Genomic DNA, 17255 nt, shown 5'->3' with positions numbered 1-17255 from the left:
GGACCTTATCTACGGATGGGAAATAGAATGGCCACCCCTGACTAACCCTAAGCTGGCACCTGTCTGCCCTGATACCCTAGAACGGGGTGTGAACCCGTGTGGCGAGCAGTATGCCTAAACCCTCAGTCGCCCTAACAAGACTGGACTGGGAAAGGCCGATGGGAGCACTAGTCACTATCACTCACGTCTAGGAAAACAACAGGGGAAGACAGCAACAAACAAACAACAGCAGAGATAGACTTATCCTGTCACGAGCAGAGAAGGCGATTCCAAACACGACAGTCCACGCCGGACAAGAGCTCCACAGCAACACCATCAAACGATCTCCTTCCAAGGTCAGGTAGCACTGGAAGTAAGGGACTATATCTGGCATGGACTGCAAGTTGAAAGTGAAACTAATATGAGTAGCTGGGAGTGGCAGAAGGAATCACCTTGAGAAGGATGCTACAAACTTCCCAGTCAGGACAAAAAGGTTCACAAGGCAAAACCCAGATCACATACCCTGACCACGGAGCAAAACTCACAAGCATATCGCGAGTAGCAAGTCGCTGCGACCTTCTCCTCCCAGACCTGTCTGGGATCAGTCACAGTCGTGACAGTACCCCCCTATCTACGAGGGGCCCCTGGACCCTCAAAGGACCAGGCTCTCCGGAATGGGAGACTAGAAAAGCCCGAATGAGTCTGTCCGCTTTATCTCTGATGCTGGAACCCCATTCCTCTCTTCGGAACCATAAACTTTCCAGTGCACCAAGGTACTGAAGGAGGAGCGGCGAACATATCGTGAATCAAACAATCTTTTCTACCTGAAACTCAAGACTGCCATCAACAACCACCGGTGGAGGCGGTAGTGGCAAATGGTTCAGGAGTTCTACATATCTCTTAAGCAGAGATCTGTGGAAGACATTATGGATCCTTAGAGTCTGAGGTAGCTCCAGACGTAAAAGCCACCCTATAAGGACCAATAAATCTCGGACCTAATTTCCACGAGGGAACCTTCAACTTGATATTTCTGGTAGACAACCACACCAAGTCACTTCCACCCCAAGGTCCGGACCTTCAGAGCGCTTCCTATCAGCCGCACGTTTGTATTTACCCCCAATTCTCTTCAAACTTTCTTGCACACTCTGCCACACTGAAAAAAGTGAAGACGCAAATCGTTCCTCCTCGGGAATCCCAGACGGCCCCCCCCCCCCCCTCACTAACGTACAAAACTGAGGATGAAAACCTACGCACCAAAAAATGGTGACTTATCGGTGGATTCTTGACGACGATTATTAATGGCAAACTCGGCTACCGGTAAATAGATGACCATTCCTCCTGATTTTCGGAACAAAGCATCTCAAATATGTCTCTAGGTTTTGATTGGTACGTTCAGTCTGACCGTTGGACTGTGGATGGAAAGATGAAGAAAAGCAGATGAACCCCTAAAACGAGAACAAAAAGCTTTCCAAAATTTAGAAACGAATTAGGTACCACCGATCCGAAACAATATCGGAAGGGACCCTGTGAAGCGTCACGATGTGGTCAATAAAAAACCCTGAGCCAGTGTGTTAGCATTAGGCATGCGGCAAGAGCAATAAAGTGCACCATTTTACTGAATCTGCTCAACAACTACAAGAATAACAGTCTTCCCGCTGATACTGGTAGATCCGTAAAGAAATCCATTGACAGGTGCGTCCAAGGCCTGTTGGGATGGCCAGAGGTAAAAGACGCCCTGCCGGACGGAGTATGATCTACCTTAGACGAGCACAGGTAGCACATGCAGACACAAAATTCAATCAACCTCCTGGAACCATTTAGCCACCAGAACCGATGAGACACTAACTCGAGGTTGCCCTACTACCTGGGTGTCCTGCCAGTGTGGAGTTATGGTGTTCTTTTAGTATCTCCAGTCGTAAATTTTCTGGCACAAACAGTTTACCCGAGGGGCAGGAGGCCGGGGCGTCCCCCTGAAATTCCAACACCCTCCCCTCCAAACCTGAGTGTAATGCAGAGACCACCACCCCCTTTTGCAAAATGGGCTCTGGTACTTCAACATCACCCCCTCCAGGAAAACTTCGAGACAATGCATCCGCCTTAGTATTTTTTGCCCCCGGGCGATAGGTTATTACAAAATTAAACCTAGTAAAAAATAACGACCATCGAGCCTGTCTAGGGTTGAGACGTTTAGCAGACTCTAGATATAATAAGTTTTTGTGATCAGTAATCACCGTGACGGGATGAACCGCCCCATCCAAAAAATGACGCCACTCCTCAAAAGCCAACTTAATAGCCAAAAGTTCCCTGTTGCCAATATCATAGTTCCTTTCTGCAGTAGACAATTTCTTTGAAAAGAAAGCACACGGATGCCATTCACCAGAAGACGGGCCCTGAGATAGTACCGCTCCCACCCCCACCTCTGATGCGTCAACCTCTACAATAAAAGGAAGCGAGACATCTGGCTGTACGAGAATAGGGGCCGAGGTGAATCTCTCCTTCAGAGATGCAAAGGCAGTTTTGGCTGCATGTGACCATTTGGAAAAATCGGATCCCTTTCGGGTCATGTCCGTCAGTGGTTTGACCACCAAGGAATAGTTCTTTATAAACTTTCTATAAAAATTGGCAAACCCCAGGAAGCGTTGCAATGCCTTCCGGTTCTCAGGCAGATCCCAGTCTATAATCGCCCGGACTTTCTCTGGATCCATTCGGAAACCTGAATCTGACAACACATACCCCAGAAATGGCAGTTCTTTTACGGCGAACACACATTTTTCTAACTTAGCAAACAATTTGTTGGCCCTTAATATCTGCAGCACTTGTCTCACATGGATCTTATGTGTATCCAGATCCGGGGAATAGACCAGGATGTCATCAAGATATATCACAACAAATCTCCCGATAAGGTGACTAAAAATATCGTTGACAAAATGTTGGAATACCGCAGGCGCATTAGTAAGACCAAATGGCATGACCAGATTTTCATAATGCCCTTCCGGAGTATTAAAAGCCGTCTTCCACTCATCCCCCTCTTTGATGCGAACCAGGTTATAGGCTCCACTGAGATCGATTTTGGAGAACCATTTAGCACCAGCAACCTGATTAAAGAGGTCGGGAATGAGAGGAAGAGGATAGGGATCTCGGATAGTTATCCGGTTTAATTCCCGGAAATCCAGGCAAGGACGTAGGCCCCCATCTTTCTTTTTAACGAAAAAGAACCCTGCAGCCACAGGTGAAGAAGAGGGTCTGATGTGTCCCTTAGCCAAACTCTCCGAAGTATAATCTTTCATAGCCTTCCTCTCCGGGCCGGAAAGATTGTATAACCGGGTTTTAGGTAGTTTTGCCCCAGGTAATAGATAATCGGGCCAATCATATGGACGATGAAGGGTGGTAACCCTTGACAACCCTTCTCAGAGAACACATCCATAAAATCTGACAGAAAGGCAGGTAAAGATGTTACAGAGAGTGTAGAGCACCTACTACTCAAGCAGTTGTCCTTACAATGTTCACTCCACTCCACAATCTCCCCGGCCTGCCAATCCCCACTGGATTGTGAGTCACCAGCCAGGGAAGCCCCAATACCATAGGAGCCGGAAGACCGTCCAGGACATAACAAGAGATATGCTCTTTATGGAGGTCCCCTACCTGCAGATGGATATTATGGATGATCTGAGTTAACTCTCTCTGAGTAAGAGGGGAGGAGTCGATGGCAAACACAGGAATAGTTCTGCATACCGGTTCCGGAGTAAAACCCAGAGCCTGAGCAAACCGTGAATCACCAAGTTGACCCCCGCCCCACTGTCCCAAAAAGACGGAACAGATCTCAGTTTTATTGCCCGCCTCAACAGTAGCGGACAACAAAAACTGAGACATGCGTATGGAGGAAATGAATACGCCCAGACTGTTCTCCTCCGCACAATCTGGGGACTCTAGTTTTCCGGCGGCTCCTTTGTTTGTGGTCTCTTGGGTTCTGAGGGACAAACCTTTACAAAATGACCCCTCCCCCCCACAACGAAAACAAACCTCTGACCTACGACGGAACCTTAGGAGGATTCACCCGTCTAGTGGCGCCCCCTATTTGCATTGGTTCGACTGGACCATAACAGACCCGATCCCTGCCCTATAGAGGCCCTCCGTAAAATTTAATAGTCTCTCCCTGAGTCGTCTGTCGATTCTTATGGACAGAGACATAGCAGCCTCAAGAGACCCAGGGACCTCGTATACCGCCAGCGCGTCTTTTAATTTTTCAGACAACCCCTGGCAGAACTGACTCCTAAGGGCCGAGTCGTTCCATAACGTATCAGTAGCCCACCTACGGAATTCGGAACATATAGTTCAGCAGACCGGTTCTCTTGCCGAAGTCTACGTAGCTTAGACTCAGCCAGTGAGACCTGTCCGGGTCATCATATCAAGACACCCAGGGCTTCAAAAAACTCCTCCACTGATCGTAAGGCCGGAGAGTCTGATGGTAGGAGAAAGCCCAAGCCTGCGGATCTCCTTGCAGGAGAGAAATTACAATGCCCCCCCGTTGTTCCTCACCGCCGGAGGATCTAGGGCGTAACCTGAAGAACAATTTGCAAGCTTCTCTGAAGGTTACAAATTGGTCTCTCCCTCCAGAGAACCTATCAGGTAAAGCACTTTTGGCTCAGGAGTACCCTTGGTTTCCCGTAGCAACGGTGGAACCCAAGGATTGCTGCTGCAGCACTGTTGCTTTTAATCCTGCCCTTCAAGGGATAAACCTCTGTAATTGTTTCGCCAAAACCGAAACCGGATCCATAGTGGAACAGACAAAATACAAAGCAAAACAGCAAGCAAAAAAAAAAAGAAATGTCACTCTTTTTTTTTTAAAAGGCCAGATATACTGTCACGACCCGCTATCCCAGCAGCAGTCGTGTCGCACCAGACGGAGGGGAAGGGGGACCCTTATCTACGGATGGGAAATAGAATGGCCACCCCCTGAAGAACCCTAAGCTGGCACCTGTCTGCCCTGATACCCTAGACGGGGTGTGAACCCGTGCGGCGAGCAGGATGCCTAAACCCTCAGTCGCCCTAACAAGACTGGACTGGGGGAAAGGCCGATGGGAGCGCTAGTCACCATCACTCCTGTCTAGGAAAACAGCAGGGGAAGACAGCAACAAACAAACAACAGCAGAGATAGACTTATCCAGTCACGAGCAGAGAAGGCGATCCCCCAACACGACAGTCCACGCCGGACAAGAGCTCCACAGCAACACCATCAAACGATCTCCTTCCAAGGTCAGAATAGCACTGGAAGTAAGGACTATATCTGGCAATGACTGCAAGTGAAAGTGAAACTAATATAGTAGCTGGGAGTGGCAGACAGGACTCACCTGAGAAGGATGCCTACAAACTCCCAGTCAGGACAAAAAGGTTCACAAGGCAAAACCCAGATGACATACCCTGAACCACGGAGCAAACTCACAAGCTACTCGCGAGTAGCAAGTCGCTGCGACCTTCTCCTCCCAGACCTGTCTGGATCAGTCACAGTCGTGCAATGTTGTCCACTGGCCTGCTATAAAAATTTATATTCCAATGACCGTGTAATCTTCCTCCAGCCACATAAATACTTGTTCTTTTCTGTAGGCTGAATGCAACATTTTGGGGCCCTGTAGTCCACTGGCCTGCTGTAAAATTGATATCCAATGACCGTGTAATCTACCTCCAGCCACATACCTACTTGTTCTTTTCTGTCGCTAAATGCATAATTTTTGGGGCCTGTAGTCCACTGGCCTGCTGTAAAAATTGATATCCAATGACCATGTTAATCTACCTCCAGCCACATACTTACTTGTTGTTCTCTGTCGCTGAATGCTTTTTTTTTTTACTTCTGCTGAATGCAACATTTTGGGGCCTGGTAGTCCACTGGCCTGCTGTAAAAATGATATCCATGACAGTGTAATCTACCTCCAGCCACATAATACTTGTTCTTTTCTGTATGCTGAATGCATAATTTTTTGGGGGCCTATAGTCCACTGGCCTGCTGTAAAATTAATATCCAATGACCGTGTAATCTACCCTCCAGCCACATACCTACTTGTTCTTTTCTATACGCTTAATGCATAATTTTTGGGGCCTGTAGTCCACTGGCCCTGCTTTAAAATTGATATCCAATGGGGGGCGTAGCTTGCGCCGGATGAAGATGGTCGCATAGCTCATCCCTAACGTCAGCTAACACAAGCTATAAGTGGTGAAATGGTAAAGATCGGAATGCCAAGCATGGAGACGTCCCCCGCTTCCTCCAGAAATCAATTGCAAGTGGGGACAGGGAGAAATTCCTGAAACAAAGCCGCCTCAACGGTGGCGCTGCAAGGGAACCTAAGATGGCGCCGTCACAACAGGCAAAGGCCCCGAAGCGCTCATCAGCACAAGCGGAGGAAGACAGCGACACAGACGATCCGCAACCCAGAGCAGATCCTCCCGATTACTAGGAAATACCTTGACAATGCGCTGAACAGAGTAATGGAGCCGATCCTTGCAGAGCTGTCAGCATGCAGACATGAGGTGAGACTGATAGGGACCCGGGTAGAGAGCCTGGAGCTGCATGAGACAGAGATTTTGAATCATCAGACAGCGGTGTCGGATTCTCCTCCGTCGGTGTGCAGCGTACCTAAATGACCTCCATAAGCTCACTAGAAGACAGGAGAACAGGGGGCGCCGAAATAACCTGAGGTTTAGAGGAGTGCCCGAATCAGTCCCCACTGGTGACATTGCAGCCACCATACAAGAAATCTGCGGATTGTTGCTGGGCCCCAATTTCCCACAAGAAGTAACCATAGAACGAGCGCACAGAGCCCTGAGGCCCAAGCCCAAGCCAGCCGAACCACCCAGGGACATAATTTGCAAGTTCCTTAACTTTCAAGTTAAAGCAGCTATACTGGAGGCCGCACGTAGCATCCTGACTTCATGTTTTGAAGAATCCAAGATTGACATCTATCAGGACCTAGCCCCTTCAACATTGAAGAAACGTAGGTCCCTCAAGCCCCCTAACAGATTGCTTCGAATCCAAAAAAAATCTTATACAGATGGTCCTACCCATTTGCCATGTCTTTCACCTTTGAGGGTAAAAGAGTCAACATCTCCTCATTTACAGATCTTGCAGTGGCAATTGATCACCTGAAAGTGCCTCCTATGCCGATCGAGAATTGGGAACTTTTTCAAGATCTATGCACCCTGCCAAATATTCCCAAAGTAACCTCCCTTTGGAAGTGCCTTCGTACCCCGAAGTCTCCCGCTCCAAGAAAAGGAACCTTCAGCTCACTCCAAGAAGCCTCTCTCAGGAACAATAGATGGTTCAGTGTGTCTACCTTCTCACAGTCTCAGGCTATGATGATAGTTGAATGACGTGTTATAACGTTAGCTCAGACCATGAGATCCCTTTGCTAACACGTCCCCGTAATTATTGCCCTGCTTTACTATTGATAGAGCTTTTTCCATTTTCTCTCGCCTTAGCATAATTTTGTCCTAGGCGTCATACGTTCTCCCTGTAGGTCTACTGACCAAATAACCCCCTTCCTGACCAGGATCATGGAGAATCCCATGATGTATGTTCTACCAATTATTGTTTGTTCACTCAGTTATGTTATTCCCCCTTTTCTCCTTTTCTTTTCTTTCTTTTAATCAAAGGTGTCTGATTACTTCATTGATATGGAGTGAATGCTTCTCTCACACAGCCTCTTTGACATACGAGACAGCTGACCCTCACAAACCTGACGACATATCTCTACTAAGGCTTCACCAGCCGCAAGGTAAATTTACACACACCACATCAAATGGCTGATTTGTCGGTGGCTTCTTATAATGTCAAAGGTTTTCACTCCCCCTCAAAACTGAGCCAAATCTTTGCCATCCTAAGAAAAGCTGGGGCTGGAGTGTTATTCTTACAAGAGACGCCACTTCCGCTTCAACACTACCCTGACATGCGGTTCTCTAACTACTCTAATTGGTATCACTGTGGGAGTAGTTCATCTGCTTCTTGTGGAGTAGTATAGGGCTACAAAGGAAAATTCCTTTTAAATTTATTAGCCAAACCTTAGACCCAGAGGGTAGGTTTATTCTGCTCAAAGGCACTATAGGGCCGCAAATATATACTTTTATTAACATATACGCCCCAACTCTAAACCATTCTCGTTGGTTTTCTGACATCTACCCTGTAATAGAATCTTTAAAGAGGTATAGTGATTGCGGGAGGTGATTTGAACATGGCACTCTTTCCGCAATTAGACATCTCTACACACAAATCAGTTCACTCTAAGAAATCTCTTAGGACTATCAGAAATGTCTTCTGGGATTTACACCTGATAGATGTGTGGCGATCTCATATCCTAATAACATAGAATTCACTTTCTATTCCCCAACACACGGTACTTACCACAGATTGGATTATCTGTTCATATCCAAAGAGCACATCCATCTCTGCAGGGAAGCTTCTATTGGCTCAATCCATGTGTCAGACCACTCCCCAATATATGTTTAAGGTGCTAGCCCCTAATGAAACACCTGCGTGTTTTAACTGGCGATTAAACAAATCTCTTTTGGGTTACAAGGACTCAATCGAGCAAATCACCAAGCACCTGACTGAATATTTCTCCCTGAATGAAAGCTCCGAACTATCAGTCAATACCATATGGGACGCTCATAAACCTGTAATTAGGGACATTTCATAAACATAGGCACGGTTCACAAAAGAATGAGAGAAAGAGAAATAGACGACACGCTAGGAAATATCCAGAGATTTGAATCTCAGCACAAAAATAACCCTCTGATACCAAACTTCAGGAGTTGTCGGAATACAGGGCCAAACTAAAAACCCTTCTAGCATCTAGAGCAGCCAAATACTACTTGAATGCCCAACACAACTTTTTTGCGCATGGTGACAAGGCTACCAAGTTCGTGATGAACAGGGTTAAAGGGAGGAGGTCGGCAAAATACGTCCACCCAACTCTCCTCAGAGGATGGGACCCAATATTCTCGGTCAATCAAGATTGCAGCCCAATTTCGCTCCTTCTACAGAGATCTTTACAATCTCCCTACAACAATGAACCCCGAAGCTCGAGCCTCAATCACATCATCATTTCTGGCAGCTGCAAACACCTAACATTTCCACAAACCAAAAACCGAGTCTAGAAGCCCCCTTTTCCCTAAATGAACTCAAAAAAGCAATACATCAAATGCCGACTGGGAAAAGTCCAGGCCCTGATGGACTTCCGTTGACATACTACAAAACATTTCAGGAACTCCTTCTCCCCCATCTCCTTAAAGTATGTAATCAGTCACTGAAAGGTATCCCTCTTTCAAGGGATATGACGGCAGCCCAAATTACCCTAATTCCCAAAGAAGGGAAAGAAGCCAAATTATGCTCCAGCTATAGGCCCATCTCCCTCCTAAACGTGGATCTTAAGCTTTTGGCCAAAATGCTAGCCAATAGATTAGCCCTACTGCTTCCGCAACTTGTTCACGGGGACCAGGTGGGCTTTGTTCGTAACAGGGAAGGCAAAGACAATACCGCCAGAGTGATTAATACTCTCTGTCATGCTAAACAGGTTTCCTCTCCTCTGCTTTTACTCAGCACGGATGCTGAGAAAGCATTCGATAGGGTGAGCTGGTCATATCTAAAGCAGGTTTTGCCGAGCTTTGGTTTGCCAGATCCTTTTATCAATGCAACATTCTCTATGTACGAACGGGCAACTGCCTCAGTCCTGGTTAACGGAAGTATGTCCTCCCCTTTTGCTATTGGGAACGGGACCCGTCAGGGTTGCCCGCTTTCACCCCTTCTATTTATTTTGGCTCTTGAACCGCTTCTAGCAACTATAAGATTAGATGGGGAGGTTGTGGGACTATGTGTTGGGGGTAAGGAACAAAAAGTCGCTGCTTTTGCAGACGATATACTTATGATGACGACCAACCCGAAGTTATCCCTTCCTCGAATCCAATTTCACCTTAACACATATAGCGCCATATCAGATTTCAAAATCAATACCAGTAAAACATTAGCCCTTTGCTATGGGATCCCACAGACAATTAAAAGCCAATTAATGTCCGACTTCCCATTCAACTGGTCTTCTCCTAATATCACGTTTTTGGGGGTCAAGATTAGTCCAGATATCAATGACCTTTTTTCTCCAAACTATACTCCCTTGAAAAAGTCACTCATTGAATCAATCGATAATCTGGCCCGTACCAATCCTACGCTTTCTTGGTTTGGTCGCAAAAACCTTCTCTCCTCCTTAATACTCCCCAGGCTTACCTACTTACAGCAAGCCCTCCCTATCCCTGTCCCTAAACATTATTATGAAGAAATTATGAAAAAATTCAGGGCATTCATCTGGAGTGGAAAGAAAGCGAGACTCTCATTCACCCTACTTACCAAACCTAGACATGCAGGGGGAATAGGCCTTCCAAATCCTGAGCTGTACGGGAAAGCTATTCTTCTTTCACGCGCAATAGCTTGGTTGGGTCCTTCCCCTGCTTCGGCTGTGGTTCAGATGGAACTGGGCATTTTGAATAGTACACCTAGAGCACTTATCTTGGGACATAAGACGGTCTTTCCTGGCCGCATGTCTCATTATCCAATTCTCAGAGCCACTCTGGAGGCATGGAAATGGTTGTCATCCACGCATTGCTCGATCCCTTTCCCTTCGCCCTTACTGTCCATAGCAGATATCATTAATACAGCTCCCCCTCCCTTAAGAGGCTCAACTTCTTTAGGGTTGATCTCTTCCTCAATCCCAATAATATCCCTAGCTCAACCTGCTGGAATATGGATGGACCTGAAGGACACTAATGCTCTGCTAAACCCTCATCCCAGAGATTTTCTCTCTGTGGCTTATCTCAGAGCCTACCTTAAGCAACACATCACAGTGGGTGACCTTTTCCGCCCCCTGGTCTGGCTGGAGGCTCTGATCTCCTCACAAACAATACCCAGAAAGCTCATCTCACTGATATACAGTAAGCTGCGCCTACCCCCCGTGATAGCCAAACCATCCTTTATTAGACAATGGGAATTAGATTTAAACATCACAATCCCTTATGCATCCCTACCTAAACTTCTAGAATCCCCACATAAAGTTTCCCGATGTGTTAGAGTCCAGGAAAACAGTTACAAAATCCTTACCAGATGGTACAATACTCCGGACAAGACAGCAAAATACATAGGGTCCATGTCGGATACCTGCTGGCTGTGTCAAAAGGAGAGGGGAACTTTCCTACACATCTGGTGGACATGCCCGCCTATATATAAATGGTGGTGCGAGGTATTCTCAACTGCCAATAAAGTATGTGGCTCCTCGATTCAGCCTTCTCCTCAAACTGCACTTCTTTCCTTCTCCCAGGGAAAGGAAGCCCTCAACAGCCATTTGTATTCTCACAAATGATACTGGCAGCCCGTCTCCAACTTCCTAAATACTGGCTTCAGCCGACACCTCCACCTATAGATCAGTGGATCCAAAAGATCGACCAGATCCACAGATTTGAGGAACTTTCTTCTTGGGAATCTCGCACACACATAGTTTTCCTCAAAAAATGGAACAAATGGTCCAACTATAGAGCCCCTAAACCACAGAGCACTACTGACGGTTAGATCAGTTGGTGTGCATAAGCAGCTCTCTTCAGCTTCCTCTCAATACACTTCATGTTCTGACCATAAGACATCACCTTTCTGAAGATTTGACACCGCACTCCTTATAGACTGCCTTTTATCTGGGGCTGGATTGTCTTAAGCCTCAAAAGTAGGTCATGTACACTAACCCATATGCTGTGTTATACTGAATTATTTACTATAATGTCACTCTGTATTTAACTATACTATGATGTAGCCTGCGAACATATACCTTGGTATTTCTTGTTACCTTCGGTTATACTTGAAAATTTTCAATAAAATATAAAAAAAAAAATAAAAAAAAAAAAAAAAAAAAAAATATTGATATCCATGATTGTGTAATCTAACTCCAGCCACATACTTACTTGTTATTTTCTGTACACTGACTAATTGTTCTTTACTTTCTGCTGAATGCATCATTTTTGGGGCCTGTAGTCCACTGGCCTGCTGTAAAATTGATATCTAATGACCGTGTAATCTACGTCCAGCCACATACTTACTTGTTCTTTTCTGTGCGCTGAATAAATAATAGTTGTGGCTTCTGAGGATTTCAACACTAGTGACGACTATGTGTTTATCGAATTTATTCTTAGCATTAGGGTTTTGTCAAGAGGGGGGTATTTCACTAGCCATGGTTTTATCCAATTTCATATTTTTAGTTCTTTTAAACATATTATTTTCACCTGTATTGGTACTGGCCTGCAGTTAAAATTGATATCCATTGACCGTGGTAATATACCTCCGGCCACATAATCACTTGATCTTTTCTGTCCGTTGAATGCCTAATGTTTGGGGCCTGTAGTCCAGTGGCCTACAGTAAAATTTTTATCCATTGACCTCATAATGTACCTCGAGCCACATAATCAGAATTTCTTTTATTACAGGTGAATGTCAAATTTTCAAGGCCCGTACTCCCGTGGCCTAAAATCACATTTTACTAGGCTCCGGCAGGGAACAGTTCAGAGAATTTCCCTTTAAGACACATAAAAATGTCCTCAGATTATCTGTATAACATAGCTCAAGCAGTAGGCTGCAACTTCTTTATGTAGTCTGTCTCTAAACTTGGTCCAGCGAACTTTACTCCTGGCTTCAGAGGCTCCAAGCTTCTGCCTCCACATGCAGTAGAGCTGAAGGTTGGCTCTAGCGGCCTAGACAAGACACGTCCAGCAAGGAGCTGCTCCTGCTTTCCTTCCCCAGGCAGGGGGGTAAGCAAGACCTTCACCTAGAAGAGGGTAAGCTAAAATGACTAGGGGACTGACTCCACCCTCCCTGCAGCAAGTGGGACACGCCCACCACAACACAGAGGGGGTTTATAATGGAAAGGAAAGCTCCATCTATGTACCTGTAGGCTCTGCCATTGATGCTGCCACCTGCCGGTGAAACAGGCATATTACGTATGAACATAAACAGTTACACAGAAAGAGATATCACATTATACAGGACCTGAAAATAAGTACATAAATGCACATGGCACTAGCCCAATTAAAAATAGTAGGCAGGGTGCAGAAGTGGTAATGCCACCTCTGGGGCGTTGCACTTCCAAGACCATCCCTAGTGAAGCCCACCTGAAATTATGTCTAGTGTTCAATTCTGGTTGTGGTAAACACCAAGGAATATCAAATGGTGTAGTATCTACATAATCCATTGCCCAGTTAAATTGTTTCCTGTTCTTGTTTGTCCAACAGAATAGTGTCTTACTGAAGATAACATGTAGAGCAACCATACTTTGTCCATGGTTTAGTGTTTTAGTAAGTATTACAGTGATTGGCTGGACGGAACGCGCCATCGGGTGCTATATAGCACCCGATGACATGTGTTCGGCTCACTATTAGTCAGGGAGAGCTGGAGAGCAGAAGGGAGAGATAGGTGTAGGGATTGACTTGTTTCCCCGAGTCCTTAAGGACACATGACGTACCGGTAACGTCATGGGTTTAAAAAGCACGATTGCGGCGCGGCGGGGTTATCGGAACAGGATCCCACTGAAATCAAAAATTAAATCATTGTGTAAAACTTACATTAATAAAAAAAAAAGTATACATATTAGTATCACCTCCCGCGTCCATATCGACCGGCTTTATAAAAATATCACATGACCTAACCCCTCAGTGAACACCGTAAAAAAATAAAAATGGTGTAAAAAAAGCCATTTTTGGTCATCTTACGTCACAAAAAGTGTAATAGCAAGCGATCAAAAGTCATATGCAACCCAAAATAGTGCCAATCAGAACTGTCATCTCATCCCACAAAAAATGAGACTCTACCTAAGATAATCGCCCAAAAACTGTAAAAACTATGGCTCTCAGACTATGGAGACACTAAAACATGATTTTTTTTGTTTCAAAAAGGAAATTCATTGTGTAAAACTTACATAAATAAAAAAAATTGTATACATATTAGGTATCGCCTAATGACAACCTGCTCTATAAAAATACCACATATCTAACCTGTCAGATGAATGTTGTAAATAACAAGAAAAAAACAACTCATATCCGAATGATCTCATATCCGAAGTGACCAACACATCTTCAAACCTCCCTCTTCTTGCAGTCCTCGGTAGGATTGGGTACCCGCCACTGTTTCTCTGTGGGGTGGAAATTCCTCTGCCAGCGCCCGCAACAGCAGATTGCAGCAAGGCCTGGAAATGCTGCATTCTGACAGCCCTCTGTGATGCTGGTTAACATGTCCGCCATTTTGGGTTTGTATCGGGGGTCTAAGTACGTTGCCACCCAGTACTGGTCCTTGCCCTTTATGCTTTTTTTATACGGGGGTCCCCTCTTCAAACACTGGAGCATGGAGTCCCCATTTGCACTAAATTGGAAGCGGTGGAGAGCCCTGGCTCTTGCTCATCGCCCAGGAGAATGTCATCCTCTGTCTCCACCCCCCAGCCACAGACAACTCCAGGGATCCAAGAAAAGTTTAAAGCCTGCTCTTCTTGCTCCTCCTCCTCCCCCCAGGCTCCATCCTCCTCTGACTCCTCTTCAGACTCCTAGTGACTTGTCTCAGATGGAGTAGCCCCCCCTGGGAATTCATTCAGCATTGCTACTTCCTCATTTTTCTGCTCCTGCTCCCTCGATGGCTTGATCAATGACATGACACAATACATACTCCAGAAAGAAGGTGTAAGGTACTGATGTCACTGATGGCACCCTGGCTGCGACTGACCAGTTTGGTGATCTCATCAAATGGCCGAAGAAGTCTGCATGCGTCGCGCATGAGCAGCCACTGGCACTGTGAAAAAAAAATAGCTCCTGCCGCAGAGTTCGGTACAGGTAGTCGTTAATGGCACGTTTTCTATTGGAGCAGCCTATCAAGCATATACGAGGTGGAGTTCCAGCCGCGTCAGGCATCACAAGATCAGTGGTGTACAACCATTTACTGTAGTGTTAATTGAGGAACTTGAGACTGAGACGAAGAAAGGATGAAATCCAGGGTGGGAACTTTACTGAAGGATAAATCCTGGTAACAGTACATCCAAAGTATAACAGTTTTTTAAGAAGGGCAGAGGTAACGCTGCTACAGGTCCACTGCTGACAGGTGTAGTGTCTCTCTAGCTATTAAATGATATAAGTTTGTAGCCTTACTGGTGGAGGACTCCTAGGCTGTCCTGGTTATCCCAGTGCAGGTTAGTGAAGTTGCCGAGGCTGGTGAACCCTTCACTTTTGAATCCAAAGGTCCTAAGGCACTAAGGCCGTTAGGTTTGAAGGGGTATCCTTCTTTAGTATTTTCTGAGTAAAATACTGCTGAGTATGTGGCCCACTTCAGCTCTGGGCTGAAGACTGCTGAGAGCTCAAGGGAACTGCAGACAGGACTAAACTGGTCTCTAATAGAGACTGACACACCCCGACTGCACACTACTGCTAGACTAGGGGCCTGAGCTGGAATATATACAGTATATGGGAGGTATTATCTCCCCCTAGTGGTAGGCTCAGTGTAATGCAATCTAAATACACCTAGTAAGCAGGGATTATGCATAAAGATGCATTGCAGCACAAGACAGGCATATAAGAAATGCAAAAGCATAATACAACAACTTTGCAGTTACCCACAAGGGTAGTGGGACACTGCAGTACACCCTTGTTTAACCCAGTGTCGAGCCTCGACACGAAGATGAAGGTCTCCTGACAAATACAAAAAGAGAACAATCTTTGCAGGTATGAAGAACAGTACCATAACCCATAACAATACTTTTTCTTGAGACTGAAAAGCAATCGTTAGGCACAATTGGTAAATATCAGGCGAAATCATAAAAAATGGTAATAAACAGTGAAACGGGTGTCGTTTCTTTCCTCTGGAGACTGATGAACAGGGGCGCTGTCCTGGCACAGCGAAACAATTATACACCAGGATATAATAAACATGGATGAAAATCAGGAGGCTCACAGGGCATGAGTCCGTTCCCTGAGCATAGGGGAAGTAAAGCTGATGAACAACACAGAGGCTCAGGTACGTTTGAGTCCATCTCCGGGCACAGGCTTGAACGTTGTGACAACAAAACAAAGAAGACTGTAGAAAATCCTTGGAGTAAGGCAAATAATCAGAGTCAAGAAGTCTCTTACTCAGGCTCTGTAGTCTCACCAAGAAGTGAAATTGTAATCCTCATTAAACTGAGACAGCGGGAAGCATTCTCCACTAATTCTGAAGTAAATACTCCCTATAACGGGCAGGTGGTTGTCTCTTTGTAATCCGACTGGATCTGCAAAGTGGCGGTCCTTCTTCTGACCTTGGCGCAAGGGGACTTGGTACATCAGAAATTTCTTACTGAAATTTCTTCTTGAGGTGGTTCCTCTGGCTGACGTGACACTGTACTGACTGGTGCAGGCACAGCAATGTTTAACCATGGTGTAAGGAACCATTTTAGAGGATCTGTTTCCGTCATTATTTTTTCAACAGTCTGAATAGGCTCTACAGACTTAACTGGTAGTTCAGTTACTTGAATTGGAGGCTAATGTTCCTCTGGAACAGTCTCATCTGGAAGGATTCCTCTTGGAGTATCTTTCACCTTGTTACACAGTTTCAAGCAATTGCGATGTACTATTTGAGGTGATTTGTTTTCTCTGGTGATCTCATAGCTGTCAGTTGCTGGATTAGGGATAGCTGAAATGATGTAGGGAACTCTTTCCCACTTACTTTCCAACTTGCTGGTGCGATGATTGTTCTTTGGCCACACATAATCACAATTTCAAGAGGCTCTGCTTTGGCAGATTGGTCATAATCTTTTTGCTGCCTTTTATGAGCATGTTCCATGTGGTGGTGAACAATTTCTTGTGCATCAGCTAGACGTCTTTGGTGCTCGCTCACCCAATCAGTTTTTTCGGCAATGGATTGATGGCATCAGGCACTTGTACGTCCAAAGTATGGTCAGCAGGTAGTTTACCTTGTCGGCCAAACATGAGATACTAAGGTGTATACCCCGTGGAAGAGTGAATGGTATTATTATAGGTATACATCAGCTGAGGTAGAAGAGTAGGCCAATCATTCCTGGTAGCAGGTGGCACAGCTCTAAGCATTTCTATTAGGGTCTGGTTCATTTTTTCACAAAGTCCATTACCTTGGAGATGGTAGGCTGTCGTTCTGATTTTCTAGCAATTGTGAAGTGAACACAGTTCTTTGAAGAGTTGCGACTCAAAGGCAGATCCTTGATCTGTAAGAATTTTCTCTGGACATC

Source organism: Bufo bufo, chromosome 2, assembly GCF_905171765.1.
Source record: "Bufo bufo chromosome 2, aBufBuf1.1, whole genome shotgun sequence".
NCBI classification, from domain to species: Eukaryota; Metazoa; Chordata; class Amphibia; order Anura; family Bufonidae; genus Bufo; species Bufo bufo.
This window is presented reverse-complemented; position numbering follows the sequence as displayed.